The 16110-nt window shown below is 43.5% G+C and overlaps 1 protein-coding gene and 1 long non-coding RNA gene across 7 annotated transcripts in view; one reads left to right on the forward strand and one right to left on the reverse strand.

Moving 5' to 3' along the window:
- Positions 1-16110, forward strand: part of MAPK4 (mitogen-activated protein kinase 4) — a 184166-nt gene that overhangs the window by 134478 nt on the left and 33578 nt on the right. The gene's annotated exons all lie outside the window — the stretch shown is intronic.
- On the reverse strand, positions 4562-13632 carry LOC110260876. The gene is made up of 4 exons (XR_002344398.1): positions 10136-13632; positions 7345-7470; positions 6124-6181; positions 4562-5359 (listed from the first exon to the last, which is right to left on the reverse strand). It is a non-coding gene; the product is annotated as an uncharacterized LOC110260876 (long non-coding RNA).

Consider the following 16110-nt stretch of genomic DNA (forward strand, 5'->3'; position numbering starts at 1 on the left):
TATGCAGATGACATGACACTATATACAGAAAACCTTAATGACTGCACACAAAAACTACTCAAACTGATCCACAAATTCACCAAAGTCACATGATACAAGACTAACCCCAGAAATCAGTTGCATTTCTGTATACTAACAATGAAATATTAGAAAAGGAATATAAAAATATAGTACATTTAAAATTGCACTTCCCCAAAATTAAATACCTAGGAATAAACCTGACAAAGGAGGTGAAAGACTTATATGCTGAGAACTATAAAACATTAATCTATGAAATTTAAGAGGATTCAAAGAAATGAAAAGATATGCCATACCCCTGGGTTGGAAGAGTTAATATCATTAAAATGGCCATACTACCCAAACCAATCTACAGATTTAATGCAGTCCCCATCAAATTACCCATGACATTTTTCACAGAACTAGAACAAATAACCAAAAATTTATATTGAACCATAAAAGACCCAGAATTGCCAATGCAATCCTGAGGGGGAAAAACAAACAGGAGGCATAACTCTCCCAGTCTTCAGACGATATTACAAAGCTACAGTAATCAAGACAGTGTGTGGTACTGGCACAAAAAAACAGACATACAGACCAAAAAAAAAAAAAAAAAAACCAGTAGAGAGCCCAGAAATAAACCCAGACACTTATGGTCAATTAATCTTTGACAAAGGAGGTAAGACTATAAAATGGGAAAAAGTCTCTTCCACAGATGGTGCTGGGAAAACTGGATAGCTGTATGTAAATCAATGAAACTAAAACATACCTTCACACAATGCACAAAAATAAATTCAAAATGGCTTAAAGATTTAAACATAAGACATGACACCATAAAACTCCTAGAAGAGAACATAGGCAAAACATTCTCTAATATCAGCTGTGCAAATGTTTTCTTAGGTCACTCTCCCAAGGCAATAGAAATGAAAACAAAACAAAACAAAAAAATCACTGAGACCTAAACAAACTTACAAGCTTTTTCACAGCAAAGGAAACCATTAAAAAAAAAAAAAAAAAAAAAAACCTAATGAATGCGAGAAAATAGTTGCAAATGATGCTACTGACAAGGGCTTAATCTCCAAAATATACCATCAACTCATGCAATTCGACAGCAAAAACAAAACAAACAAACAAAAAGCCCAGTTGAAAGAGACCTAAGTAGACAGTTCTCCAAAGAAGACATACAGATGGCCAATAGGCACATTAAAAAAAGTACTCAACATCACTAATTATTAGAGAAATGCAAATCAAAACTACAGTAAGGTACCACTTCACACCAGTCAGAATGGTCTACAAATAACAAATGCTGGAGAGGGTATGGAGAAAAGTGAACCCTCCTATGCTGTTGGTGGGAATGTAACTTGGTACAACCACTATGCAAAATAGTATGGAGGTTCCTCAAAAAACTAAATATAGAACTACCACATGATACAGCAGTCCCACTCCTGGACATATATCCAGACAAAACTTTCATTCAAAAAGATACATGCACCTCTATGTTCACTACAGCACTATTCACAATACCTGAGACATGGAGACAACCTAAATATCCATCAATAGATGAATGGATTAAGAAGACGTGGCACATATACACAATGAAATACTGCTCAGCCATAAAAAAGAACAAAAATAATGCCATTTTAAGCAACATAGATGCAACTAGAGATTCTTATACCAAGTGAAGTAAGTCAGAGAAAGACCAATACCATATCGTATTATTCATATATGGCATCTAAAATATGGCACAGATGAACCTATTCAAAGAACAGAAGCAGACTCACAGACATGGAGAACATACTTGTGGTTGCCTGCAAACTATTACATTTAAAATGGATAAGCAATGAAGTCCAGAAATATAGCACAGGGAACTATATCCAGTCATTTGTGACAGAACATGATAGAACATAATATGAGAAAAAGAATGTATGTATATGTATGACTGGGTCACTTTGCTGTATAGCATAAACTGACAGGACATTGTAAATCAATTATTAAAAAATTTAAAAAACTTTAGCTAGACTCCTCAAAAAAAGAGAGGACCTGAATCAAAATCAAAAATGAAAAAGAAGTTACAACTGACACCACAGAAATAGCAAAGATCATAAGAGACTACTATGAACAACTACATGCCAATGAAATGGACAATCTAGAAGAAATGGACAAATTCTTAGAAATGTACATTTTCCCAAGACTGAACCAGGAAGAAATAGAAAATATAAACAGACCAATCACCAGTAATGAAATTGAATGAATAATAAAAATAAAAAATCCCAACAAACAAAAGTCCAGGACCAGATGGCTTCACAGGTGAATTCTCCCATTTAGAGAAGAGTTAACATCTATCCTTCTCATACTATTCGAAAAAAGTTACAGAGGAAGGAAAATTTCCAAACTCATTCTACAAGGCCAACTTTACCCTGATATCAAGCAAGACAAAGATATCACAAAAAAGAAAATTATAGGCCAATGTCACTGATGAACATAGATACAAAAATCCTCAACAGAATATTAGCAAACTGAATCAGATGATACAAAAAAAGGATCATAAATCCTGATCAAGTGGGATTTATCTCAGAGATGCAAGGATTTTTCAGTATCTACAAATCAATCAATGTGATACACCACATTAACTGAAGAATAAATACCATATGACCATCTCCATAGATGCAGAAAAATCTTTTGAAAAAATTCAACATTTATAACAACAACAAAAAAAACCTTCTCCAGAGAGAAGCTACCTCAACATAATAAAGACCATATATGACAAACCCACAGATAATATATTCAACAATGAAAAGGTGAAAGCATTTCTTCTAAGATCAAGCAAAAGACTAATATGCGCACTTTCACCACTTTTATTCAACGAAGTATTAGAAGCCCTAGCCACAGCAATGAGAGAAGAAAAAGAGGAAAAGGAATCCAAATTGGAAAGGAAGAAGCAAAACTGTCACTCTTTGTAGATGATGTGATACTATACATAGAAAATCCTAAAAACACCACTAGAAAACTATTAGAACTCATCAATGAATTTGGTAAAGTTGCAGGATAATAGTTAGTATATAGAAATGCTACAGATTTCTGTATATTAACAATGAACTATCAGAAAGAAATTAGATGAAATAACCCATCTCATCAAAAAAATAAAATACCTAGGACTAAACCTACCTAAAGAAGTAAAAGACCTATACTTGGAAAACTGTAAACCACTTATGAAAGAAATTGAAGATGACACAAACAGATAGAAAGATGTACCATGTTCATGAACTAGAAGGATTAATATTGTTAAAATGACCATATTTCCCTAGTCAATCTACAGATTCAGTGCAATCCTTATCAAAATACCACGGGCACTTTTCACAGAACTAGAATACAGAAATTTTAAAATTTGTATTTTAAAACATAAAAGACCCCAAATAGCTAAAATAATCTTGAGAAAAAAGAACATAGCTGGAGGTATCATCTGCTCTGACTTCAGGCTATTCTACAAAGCTATAGTCATTAAAGTAGTGTGGTATTGGCACAAAAACAGACACATAGATCAGTGGAGCAGAACTGAGAACCCAGAAGTTAACCCTGACACTTATGATTAATGATTCTATGAGAAAGTAGGCAAGAATATAGTGAAAAAGACAGTCTCTTCAGTAAGCACTGGGGTAACTGGACAACTACATGTAAAAGAATGAAAGAAAATTCTTTAACACCATAAATAAAATTTAAATGGATTAGAGACCTAAATGAGACCAGAAACCATAAAGCTCCTAGACGAAAACATAGGTGGAACACTCTTTGACATAAATCTTAGCAATATTTTTTAATCTGTCCCCTAAAGCAAAGGAAACAAAAGCAAAAATAAACAAATGGCACATAAACTTAAAAGAAGCAATTGCCAAAACAAAGACAACCTACTGAATGGAAGAAAATATATGACCAATAAGGGTTTAATAACCAAAATATACAAACAGCTAATACAATTGAACAGAAAAAAATTTTTTTAAATGGGCAGAAGACCTGAATAGACATTTTTCTGGAGAAGACATACAAATAGCCAACAGGCACATAAAAAGATGTTCAACATCATTAATCATCAGAGAAATGCAAATTAAAACCACAATAAGATATCGCTTCACATCTGTTAGAATTGCTATCATCAAAAAGAACGCCAATAATAAATGTTGGCGAGGATGTAGAAAAAGGGAACCCATTGTTGAGAATGGACCTTACTGCTCCCACTCTGAAAAACAATATGGTGGTTTCTCAGAAAACTAAAACGAGAGCTACCATATACCCCATCATTTCCACTCCCAGGTATATATCTGGAAAAACGAAAACACTAATTCAAAAAGACCCATAAACACCCAATGTTCATAGCAGCATTATTTACAATAGCCAAGATATAGAAGCAATCTAAGTGTGCATCAACAGATGAATGGGTAAAGATGTGATATATATGTATATATTAAATTAGATACACACACATATATACACACTAAGCATTAAAATACTACTCAGGCATAACAAAGAAGGAAATTTTGCCATTTGTAACAACATGGATGGATTTGGAGAGTAGTAGTCTAAGTCAGACAGAGAAAGACAAATACTGTATGATATCATTTAAATGTGGAATCTAAAAAGTAAACTAGCGAGTGTAACAGAAAAACAGACTCACAGATATAGAGAACAAACTAGGGGTTACCACTGGGGAGAAGGAATAGGAAAGGGGCAAGATAGAGGTAGGGAATTAAGAGGTACAAACTACTAAACATAAAATAAATAAGCTAATGGATATATTGTACAGCATTGGGAATATAGCCAATATTTTATAACCTTGAAAAATTGTGAATCACTATATTGTACACCTGTAACATATAATATTGCACATCAACTATGCAATTTTTAAAACTAAAATACGAAATATTCCATCAACAAATATTTGAATACCAACTATGGTCTAGGTGCTGGGATACAAAACTGAAACACAAGGCTGTAGACAAGGTCCCTGCCTTCATGGAGTCTGTGTTTAAGTGGGAAACTTATGTAGACTAAAATACTTTAACAGTCCCAGAGTTTACCCACACAGCTCTTTAGCCCCAGATGTAGTTCCCAGCCAGGAGAGCTGGCCACAGAGCTGGATACAGGGCTGCATGGAGCTGGGGCTCAGCCCCAGAAGAACAGTGGTTTGCTTTTCTCCTTTCTCTCTCAGGATCCCCCTTTAGGCACCTGACTCACCATCCATGCTTCCACCCTGACCAACAGGCAGAGGGTAAGGCGTGGTGGTCCCTCTTGTCTGAGAGCAGAGCAGACAGCAGTACACACGTGCAGATAGAGGGTGACAAGTGAGGAGGGAAGTTGGGGGTCAGGAAACCTGCAGAGAGAGAGAGAGAGAGAACACCCTCTGGTTAATGTTTTCAGTCCTTTGGGAACTTGACTCCCCCTAACCTCCATCAAATACCCCCGAGGAGGTTTTTTTTTTATTTGTTTTTTGCTTAAGCTCCTCTTTGCAACAAAAAGGAGCCCTCACTCCCTTTATTGCCTTGGTGGCCTCTGACTTTGGAAGACTGGGGGGCGCGGGGACCCTCTACCCTCAGCATCATATGGGTATGGGTTGGATCAATTCCTGAGAGCAGTTCCCACTGTCCTCAGAGCAGCCACGTGGAAGGGAAGGATGTCTATTCCAAGGAGTACAAATGAAGGCAGGCCTGTCTGAACTCCCCCATGGGGGCTTAGAGACCATCCGTGGAAAGGTACTGGGATGAGGCTGAATAAGATGGAGGCTGTTACAGAGATAAAGAAGTAGGTTCTAGGCAGGCCTGTCAGGACTGGGACCAAAGGACCAAGAGCAGCATGTGGGGTGACCTGCAGGCATCATCACACTGCAGGCTTGGCTCCCAGGAGTGGGTACCAGCCCAACTTTGCTTGCTTCTGTTCCTCCCTCTCGTCCCCGCTCCCTCCATGCTTTCCTGTTTCCTCATCTGAGCCTTCTTGCTCAGGACATGGACAGTGGGCAGTTCACAGCCCACCAGGAATGCACAGGACTAAATAAATTGCTCATTGGGGAACTCTGGCCTGGGATTCAGACCATCTCCATTCCACTCCCAACGCACGAAGTGACCAGAAGCAAATTATCACCGCTCTGTGCCTTGGTATCCCCATCTGGAAACAGGAACAATAGCTGCTTTTCTTCCCCCTGAGGGCATAGAATTGGGATTAGAAATTAAAGCAATGTGGAATCTTTTCAGAATAGAAGAAAGACCAAGGGGCTGGCATCAGAGGCCTGGGTTCCAACCCTGCATCCTATATATGACCTGCATGACCCTGAGCAAGTCACCCTACCCTGTGGGGCTCAGCCTCCTCCCTGGCAAATGAAAGAGAATGTGCACCTACATCCCACTCGCTGAGTTCAAAGAGAACATATTCAGGTGCACATGTGCTGCGCATGTGTAGGAAGGCACTAGGACCTCAGACAGCCAACTCCAGTGCTGATTATCAAGGCCGTCAAGGACTCCTGTCCCAGCCACCTACCCTTAGTTCTTCTCAAGACAGAGACCCCAGATTTCTAGATTTGAAACAGTGCGAAATCAAAGCAGCTTTCCTCCTTGAACATCTGGTCTCTGCCCTACATGCACCTCCAGCTCCCCAGGGAAGGCCAATTCTGTTCGCATCACCCTCAGAGTCTGTGTGCAGGAGAAACAGCCAGGTTTAAAGACTATCATCGTCTTCCTGAGTGGTGCCAGTTAATGGCCTTAGGCCTGTCCAGTTCCCCTGAAGGGCTCTGTTTTGACAGTGACAAGTGTCTGCAGCCTCCATGGTGCATCCTGCCACAGGAGCCAGCCTATCAGCACTTGAGAAGTTTCCTGATGAGCCAGGCACACATGGCAGTGAGCAAAGTAGCAATTAATAGGAAGGCCCAACTTACCAGACAGAGCAGCATGGTTCTTGGAATGTGAGGGCCAAGTAAGGGCCTAAAAATCAGCTCATCTCGGAGTTCCCATTGTGGCTCAGCATAACGAACCCAGCTAGTACCCATGAGGACAGAAGTTAGATCCCTGGCCCTACTCAGTGGGTTAAGGATGCAGTGTTGCCATGAACTGCAGTGCAGGCCGCAGACCTGACTTGGATCTGGCATGGCTGTGGTGTAGGCTGGCAGCTGTAGCTCCAATTCGACCCCTAGCCTGGGAACTTCCATATGCCATGGGTGAAGCCCTGAGAAAAGGAAAAGAAATGAAATCAGCTCATCTCACTACCTGGAGCAGTACCCCCCACCCCCAAAAGTGACTTGGCTAAGATGACAGTAAGATCTAGACTTGGCTTTGAGGAGCAGACGAATGAGAAAGCAAATACAAGTCTCACCAGCAATTCCATCATTCTTTGGTTTTTTGCTTCAAATTGCTTCTGAATCTGGACACTCTGTAGATCAAATGCCAAATGTCTTCTATGTTTTTTATGCTCCTCTGTGGTGCCTGGTGCCATAATTAACTAAAATTCAGAAAGACCCAGAAGCTAACAAAGTCATTCAAGTCATCAAAAATTGAATTCTGTTCCCTGGTTGCTTTGCACTAAGGCAGGAAATCGAATGGGGACATTTCAGAGATATTTCCAACCACAGGGATTGAAACAAAAAGCCTTTTCTGCTTAACCCTCATTTAGCCAGAATACCAGACTGCCTCCTCCATAGCACTACAACTTTGTCTACACCATATTCTTTTTAACAGTCTGCTTCCTTCTTGAATGGTGAATTTTCTTCTCAGATATGGCTCCTGATTTAAGCAAACCAAACTACCCAACTCTGGGCTTGCTGGAGAGCTAGATAAGGGTGTGTTTGTTTACATTACAAAACCAAAGTGTATTCTGCAGATGCACTTCCCTTGAATCTTGTGCTTGCTGAGCAGATAGAGATCTTCCTCCATCCATCATGGGCTTGAGTTTTCAGGGACATATCTGCTAGATGCAATAAGACTTTCCCCAAATTTGTCTCAGTTATTTAGTGGCATATGTCCCTAAGGCCATACAAGAAAAGGGTACCACTTTTCTCAGCTCCACTTTGGCCAACTGGAGGAGAGGGTGTTGCAGAATCCGTGGCAGTGCAAAGAGAAAATGGCATTTGGAAATGTGGAATAGCCAGGTTTATTCAGCATGGGTGTGGGCTCAGAGGAGTCGCCTCCAGAGTCTGAGCACCAGGTCTTTGTTCCCAGTAGCTTTTATACAGTACAGACTTCTGGGTCTTGTTTTTCCTGTTCAAGCAGCCCAGCCCTCCCCCTTCCAGGAGCAGACAGCGTTCCTGCCTAAGACGCTAAGTAAACGATTACAAAAAACGAAACTGATAAGCAATGTTTGGAGCACGGCTAGCAGAGCTGCTAGCAAGGACATAAGGCATGTAGGCGCTACAAGATTACAAGAAGGGTGGTACCGGGTGAGCAAAGCTGCTGTCAGACACATAGCTGCCTCCTCAGCCAGTGGGGGCGGGGGGGGGCGGTATTCTTTACTTAAAACTCTTACTTCAAGGGGAGCAGAGTCACAACTGAGGTTTCAGATTGTGAGTGGCAAGACCAAGGAGGCAGGACAGGATGGATCTGAGGACCCTGGCAAACCCACCTTAGACTCTGCCCCCCAAACCTCTCCACGAAGCCTGGACAGGGGCAGCCCGGAAGGATGGGGGAAGAGGGGACACCAGGCCAGAGGGACAGCCCCAGAAGGCTCATCTCTCCCATGCCTGATCTTCTGCTTCACCTGCCTTGGCTGCTTTAGCTCTTAACAGTGACATCTGCTGTTGGCAGCTCTGACAATGCTCAGACTCTCCAGGGCCTCATCTTAATAGCAGAAAAGCAAAACGGTGACTCTGCTCCTATTTTTAAGTGATACTGTTCAGGTTAGGCTTCCAATTTCTAACCCACTCCTACTTTTTCAGATCCAGGTGTGTGTCAGTATGTAAACTGTATTCATTTCCTTCCAGAAGAGCATCTCACTGCTCACAACAGCTTGACGCAGTGAATTAACCTATGCGGTTATATTTCAGAGCACTCAAACTCACAGAGAGAACAAGAGTTTTGGCACCAAAATTTAAAGAGTTTTGGGAGTTCTGATGCCCTACCAGTTAAGGATCTGGCAGGGTCACTGCTACGGCTCGGGTCCCTGCTGTTGCATGGTTTCTGCCCCTGGCCAGGGAACTTCCACATGCTGTGGACACAGCCAAAAATAATAAAGAATTTTGAACAGAGATTGTAAATGACGAAGGGACTCTGCACCACCGTGTGACCATTTTAAAAAGGCTCTTTTCATCCTAAATGAGAAGTCATCTGTAATTGAGGTGAAGAAAGTAGGTTAAGGTAAAATATAACAGAATTATTTCATTTTTTGAAAGTTTATTGGGAGTGTGGATACAGGGAAGGAAAAACAGGAATTGTGCTAAATTGTGATTCCCTTTAGGGAGGGAGGGTGGGGGTATCTTGAGAATCAAGGAATGACTTTCATTTTAAACACTATTCCTTTAATGGCTCAAATTTTTTAAGTGAACCTCTACCACGTTTGCAATTAAAAATTAAATATAAATCTGTCTTTCAAGACAAAAGAATGAGAGTTCCCTGGTGGCCTGGTGGTTAAGGACTTGGCATTATCACTGCTGTGGCTGAGGTTACTGGCTTGGGTTCTATCTCTGACCCAGAACTTTCACATGCTATGGGCATGGCCAAAAAGAGGCAGCAACATAAAAGCTCCAGGAATAAACCCACCAGGAAGACAAAGCATATCCAGGATGGGCATGGCCCTAGAGAGATAGTGAAGGAATAAGAATTTGACTTCACTTTATTCATAAAGGAAGGATTCCTATTCAGTTGAAACTTAAACATTTTTTGTTTTCTGATGGGAAAAAAAATTATGAAGGCCTGTACCACTGAAATCAGTATATCCTGAGGCATATTATGTGTAAGAGCCTACTCTAGGTACATATAAGATTTCCTACACACACATACACACACACGGTCATTTCAATGCCCATGTGGTATCCAAGTAGAGGCAGTTTTCAAAAACCAATCATCTTCAAGTCAGAGCATTAGAAAAAAATAAAATAAATAAAAATAAAAAGAAAAGCTTGGTGAATTCCTTTGCAAATTAAGTTTTCCTTAAATATTTTCAGCAGGCAGCTCACCTTTATGCAACGAACATCTCTGATGGTATAAGAGAATGAGAGTATCTGGAGCCAGGTCTGGTTTTAGACAAAAGTGCAGAGCTGGTAGAGTCTAATCTCTCAGCCTCCCCTTTCTGCATCCCTTTTCCCACATTAGAGCATCCATCCTCAGTTTGTTGTCCCCTCTCTTCTTTCCCATCCTTCTTTACACACACAGGAGCACCACTGGATGCTTCTTCCTTCTCTCAAAACCCTCCATGGATCTTTAAAAGGGAGCCGGTATCAGTCATTTACACTTTACTATGAATATTAAAATATAAATATCTCCTAACTCTGGCCATATGTTAAGTCTGACTCGTGACCATGATAGGAAAGGTTGAATCCCAGGGAAAGGAATTTTCAGGCATCAACCAGCAGGTGGAGGCAGTACTTTTCAAGCAACCTTCCTACTCCTTCAGAACTCATACCACCTGACTCTTGTCTACCTGTAGCCCCATCCCCCCACCCCCACAGAACCTCATGTGGGGGGGGCACCCCTCTGCTCCCTGGAGGACATCTTTCCTTGTTCTCAGTGGACTGAATGGTGCATGTGAGATTTCCAGTGCAGACCACTCACCTTTTGGAGGAAAAAACGTGGACACCCAGGATGCAGCAGGGCCTTGGATTCACTGTTGAGAACTCAGAAGGAAGAATCTGTACTACATCAGGCAGGGTTCCAACTCTGATTCTGTTTCTTAAAAATCTGTGACCTTAAGCAAGCTCTTCAACCTCTCTTTGCTCAGTTTTCTTATCTTTAAGAAGGAAAGAACAGCATCTATATTCTCAGGTTGTTTTGAGGATGAATTGAGAATAAGAATTCAGGGAGTTCCCATTGTGGCACAGGGGAAATGAATCCGACTAGGAACCATGAGGTTGGGGGTTTGATCCTTGGCCTTGCTCAGTGGGTTAAGGATCTGGCATTGACATGAGCTGTGGTGTAGGTCGCAGATGCGACTCAGATCTGGCGTTGCTGTGATTCACCCCCTAGCCTGGGAACCTCCATATGCTGCGAGTGTGGCCCTAAAAGGACAAAAAGACAAAAATAATAATAATAATGCAAAGTACTCACCGTGGGGCCTGAAAGGGTAGAAGCCCTAGGGAAATGTGAGCTACCTGTGTTACCTGGTGGAACACAGCGGCCCAGGGAAGGAAAGAAAACCAAAGGACCCAAGGCAGCCAGAACCTGGTGTCAGAGAACTTGGCATAAAGACACCTGTTTCTGTCAATTCAACCTTGACCCAGGGTCCTCCTATGGGTCTGGCAGCAGAGGAGCATGCGTGAGGGTTGGCTGGTGGCTCCCAAACTCAATACAGGTTTTGAAGTCATGAGTGTAAAGGGCAATCCCTCTGTTTTGCAGCTGCCTTCATCTGAGACACAGGCAAGATGGAAGTTAGAAATATCCTTAGCTGCTGAACAGATGGTACATAGAGGTACACGATGATACACTTCACCTGAGCTGTGTACCTAACTTTACACAGGGTTCTCATCAACTTCATTATCCACTTGTCAACTCCACAATGGATAAGAGGCAGCCAACTGGGGATTCGACAGGCACCCTTAGCGCGGAGAGAAGTGACAGCCAGGAGTCTGACAAGGAAGGAGATGGAAAAAATAGAAAGGCATACATCAGAATTAACAAAGAGGCATAGTCATCAGGCTCTTGAAAGGAGTTTCTGCCTCCCTCTGATTTCCAAGGGCTGCAGTAAGTGATGGCTCAGAATCATGATGTTCACATTCTTGACCCTGCAGGAGGGTGCGAAGTCACGGTCAGTGGATTTTAAGCAGCCAGTGGTGGGTATAACGTGAAGGACAATGGAAGCTTGGATGGGGATCACTTTCCACCTATTTGATTATCACATGATTCACATGATAATCCTGGGGTAAAGGCAGGGCTCATGTTATCATCTCCCATTTGAAAAATGAGGCAAAGTCTCAGTGGGGGCTGAGAGACAGGCTTATGTGACTAATACGGGGTAGAGCTTGGCTTCCTTCCAGGACCTTCTGACTCAAGGTCCCGCGCTGTTTTCTCCACAGTCACTTTCAAATTGTGTTCCTTGGAGCCCCAGGGTTCTGTCCAGGGGCTGCCACAGGGATGCAGGGGTGGCCCCAAGCGGAGCCTGGACATCCCACCTCAGATTCAGTGAGGAGTGGTTGGTATTTGTCTGCAAGTCTTTGGGTGGGGAAAAAAAAATTAAAAAGATACTGCTGTCTGGGGGTGGGGATCAGGGGAGGGGGGGAGAGGAAGAAAGAGAACTGCAAAGCTACTGGAGAACATTTCTATTCAAGACTATTAAAATCAAAAGAAAGTCGTGGGGCTGTGTGCAACAGGGCAGACCTTCTGCTCTCTGGCAATCTCAGCCAGCCAGAGGGACTTCCTCCAGGGATGCCCAGTCCTGCTGGCTGCAGGTGCCCTGAGGGCTGCCCCAGGTAGGCTTAGCCACTGGCCCCAGAAGGAAAGCTCTCAGCCTCAGTTCTCCACGCCCAGTGCATGCGTTCAGGGTCCTTAGGCCACCCAGAGCCACTCATGCCCTTTACAGCCTCCGTTTCAGGGGCCAAATGGTCTCTCCTCCTCACCTCTGGCATCCTAGTCCCTCAGAATCATGCACGATACTCACCTAAAAAGCATTCATGTGGCATCCTTTCTACCCAACAGAGCCCGTGGTGAACTGTAACGCAGGCTCACATCTGTAGGCATCTCCCCCACTGTGAATACCTGTTGTTGACAACTACCTTTCTGCATTTTAACAGAGGCCTCCTGCACACCCAGACTATTACTCCATGTAGTTTCTCTGAAAGTGGGACTGTCGGGTCCCACAGCAGGGCCCCCACAGTCATCTGCATAGAGCAGGCTTGGGTGACGCCACCTTGGTGGCCACTAGTTTACCCAGATCTGGCCCTGCTCACTTTGTCACTCTGTACCCACACCACCCTCACTGAAAGGAGCAAAGAGTGTGGGCGTGACAACCAGATATCAGTCATTAACATGTCACCACTGTCATCACCAGCAGACACATGCTAATGTCAAAAGTCTGTGCTGGGTATTTATAAGAGGGAAATTACACTGCTTCTCCCTCCCCTGGCCACTCTAAGAAATCAGTCCATTCTCAGCGCTTGATAAATAGCAGTGTTGACTTTACTGCTGCTCCCCACCTGTTAGGGGTAGATGATCCGATGGGAAAGAGGGAACATGAAATCTTAGCAAATCAGACAAGATAGATACATCTAGGAGTTCCCACTGCAGAGGTATGGATTCTATCCCCAGTCCAGCCCAGTGGGTTCAAGGATCTGGCATTATTGGAGCTAAGGTGTAGGTTGCAGCTGTGGCTCAGATTCAGTCCCTGGCCCAGGAACTTCCATATGCCAAAGGTGCAGCCATAAAATTTAAAAACACAAACAAAAAAAAAAAACAGGCAAGGAGCATCTAGCCAGTGTAGAATTGAGTGACACAGATGGGATCCTTTGTCAAAAACATTCCTTTCCCCACCTCCTTTTCTGGCCCCATTTTTCCTGTAAGATAGTGGTCATTTGGAGCTGGAGGGGTCAAAAAGGATGTCCTGAGGAGGTGGAAGGTAAAGTGAGCCTTGTGGGTTGTTAGGATCAAAATAGGAAGGGAAGGAGGAGCCATTCCAGGTGAGGGCTACTGGCAGAGCAAAGGGGGCAGGCATCTCACACACAGCAGGGGCTTGACAGGGGTGGGGGTGCTGGAGAGTAAAAAGGTTGGGAGAGAGCTGGCCACGGAGCTAGAAGATAAAATATCGAGCAGAAAAAGAACCACTGAAATCTCTAGCAACAGAGATTGAGAAAGACAGGGCAGAGGACCAGGTGTTTCTCATTCATTCCCACTGAGCCCTGACAACACCTTGGGAAGTATTCTGTTTTGCAGATGAAGAATCAGAGGTTCAGAGAGGTTAAGAAACTTAATGTGAGTCATCAGGAAGTAAGTTGCCGGCCCAGGATTTGAACCCCAGATCCAAAGCTTACATTCTCCAAAGACACCCAGCATCTGAGAAATCTTTGTCTGGCGAGCAGCGCAGGCTGAACTGCATGAGGCCAGAGGCAGGCCTCCTGCTCCTCCTCCTGAGACAACCTGATGATGTTTCAGGGCCCTGTACCCAAGAGTCAGGTCCCCAGCAGAGCAGGGACGCCCAGAACGATTTGTAAGGAATTTGTTGCTATTAAAAATGAACAAAAAAAAAAAAAAATCAAAGTAATCATTGTGGGAAGAAATGAGACCTTTGCTGGATATTAGATTAGTTTGCCAGGGCTTCTGTAACAAAGCACCACAAACTGAGTGACTTAAAAAATCTACTGTCTCACAGTTCTGGAGGCTGGAAGTCCAAGATCGAGGCGACATCAGGTTTGGTTTCTTCTGAGGGCTGTGAGGCAGAATCTTTCTGGGGCCACTCCTAGCTTCTGGTGGTTTGCTGGCAATGTTTAGTCTTTTTTTGGCATATGGAAGCATCATGCCGATGTCTGCCTCATCCCCCAGCATGCATATTTGTGTCCAAATTCTCCCTTTTTAGAAAGACACCAGCCATGGAATTTCCACTGTGGTTCAGCAGGTTAAGAATCCGACTAATGTCCGTGATGATGTAAGTTCGATCCCTGGCCTCGCTCCATGGGTTAAAAAAAAAACCAGCCTTGCCGCAAGCTGCAGCATAGGTCACAGATGTGGCTTATATCCTGAGTTGCTGTGGCTGTGGCTTAGGCCTCAGCTACAGCTCCGATTCAGCCCCTAGCCTAGGGACTTCCATATGCTGCAAGTGTGGCCCTAAAAATAAAAAGATAAAAAAATTAAAAAAAGATACCAGCCATCCTGGATTAGGACCTACCCTAATGACTCATCTTAACAAATTCATCTGCAATGACTATTTCCAAATAAGATCGCATTCTGAGATACTGGAGGTTAAGACTATCAAGATCTGAATTTTGAAGGACACAATTTAAAGCGGGTTTGTGTGGATTTTATTTGAATTACATCCGGGGACACCATGATAGATCAGTCCCGAGGGCCTTGAAAGAGCTTCTCCTGCCCTCCAGAACCCACTGAGCAGAGGGCAGAGTACAGAATAAGGAGGTCCAACCAAAAGGTGGGATGAGGCTCGGACCCTTGAGAGCCTGGAGAGAGCTTGAGACGGTGCCCTGGCCTTGAACCTCACCATCCGACCACAGGGGCCACCTCAGGACAGTGTGGACCTCCTTGGGAAGAAGCAGAAGTCATTCTTGCAGAAACTGTAGATCTGAAAACAGAACTTGGCAACACTGACCCTGTGTTGGGCTGTACCCCACAGGCCTGTAAGCCCAGCTTCGAAACCACAGAAAGAGCCGGGGGAGTTCCTGTTGTGGGTCAGTAACAAACCCAACAAGTAACCATGAGGATGAGGTTTCTATCCCTGGCCCTGAAGGGTTAAAAATCTGGTGTCGCTGTGAGCTGTGGTGTAGGTTGCACACACAGCTTGGATCTGGCGTTGCTGTGGCTGTGGCATAGGCCAGCGTCTGTAGCTCCAATTTGACCCTGAGCCTGGGAACTTCCATGTGCCATGGGTTTGGCCCTTAAAAGGCAACAATAAAATAAGAAAGAGCCCAGAGATAGCGACCGAGACATGGATCTTAGGATGCCTTATGACAGAGATGGGATCTTACAAGTCAGAGTCAAATGGTCCTGGAGCGACACAGCACCGTGAGCAACAGGCAGGAAGTGGCAGCAACTCCCAATGTTCAGGGGAAAGGAGGCACCCATTTATGGGGGGAATTGATGTCAGCTGTGCTCATCAGTGACCAGGGGCTGATCCTTATCATTAAGATGATTGGATGATCCCGTGAGTGAAGCAGGGCCTGGCCAAGCAGGGTGCACAGACAACAAGAGAACAGCCATCTCGATTGGCCCAACCCTGCATCCTGAGAGGCTGTGTGGTTCCAATCAAGGGTCTTTTCTGGATCCAGAGACCCTCCTCCTC

The sequence above is a fragment of the Sus scrofa genome, chromosome 1 (genome assembly GCF_000003025.6).
Source record: "Sus scrofa isolate TJ Tabasco breed Duroc chromosome 1, Sscrofa11.1, whole genome shotgun sequence".
Classification (NCBI taxonomy): Eukaryota; Metazoa; Chordata; class Mammalia; order Artiodactyla; family Suidae; genus Sus; species Sus scrofa.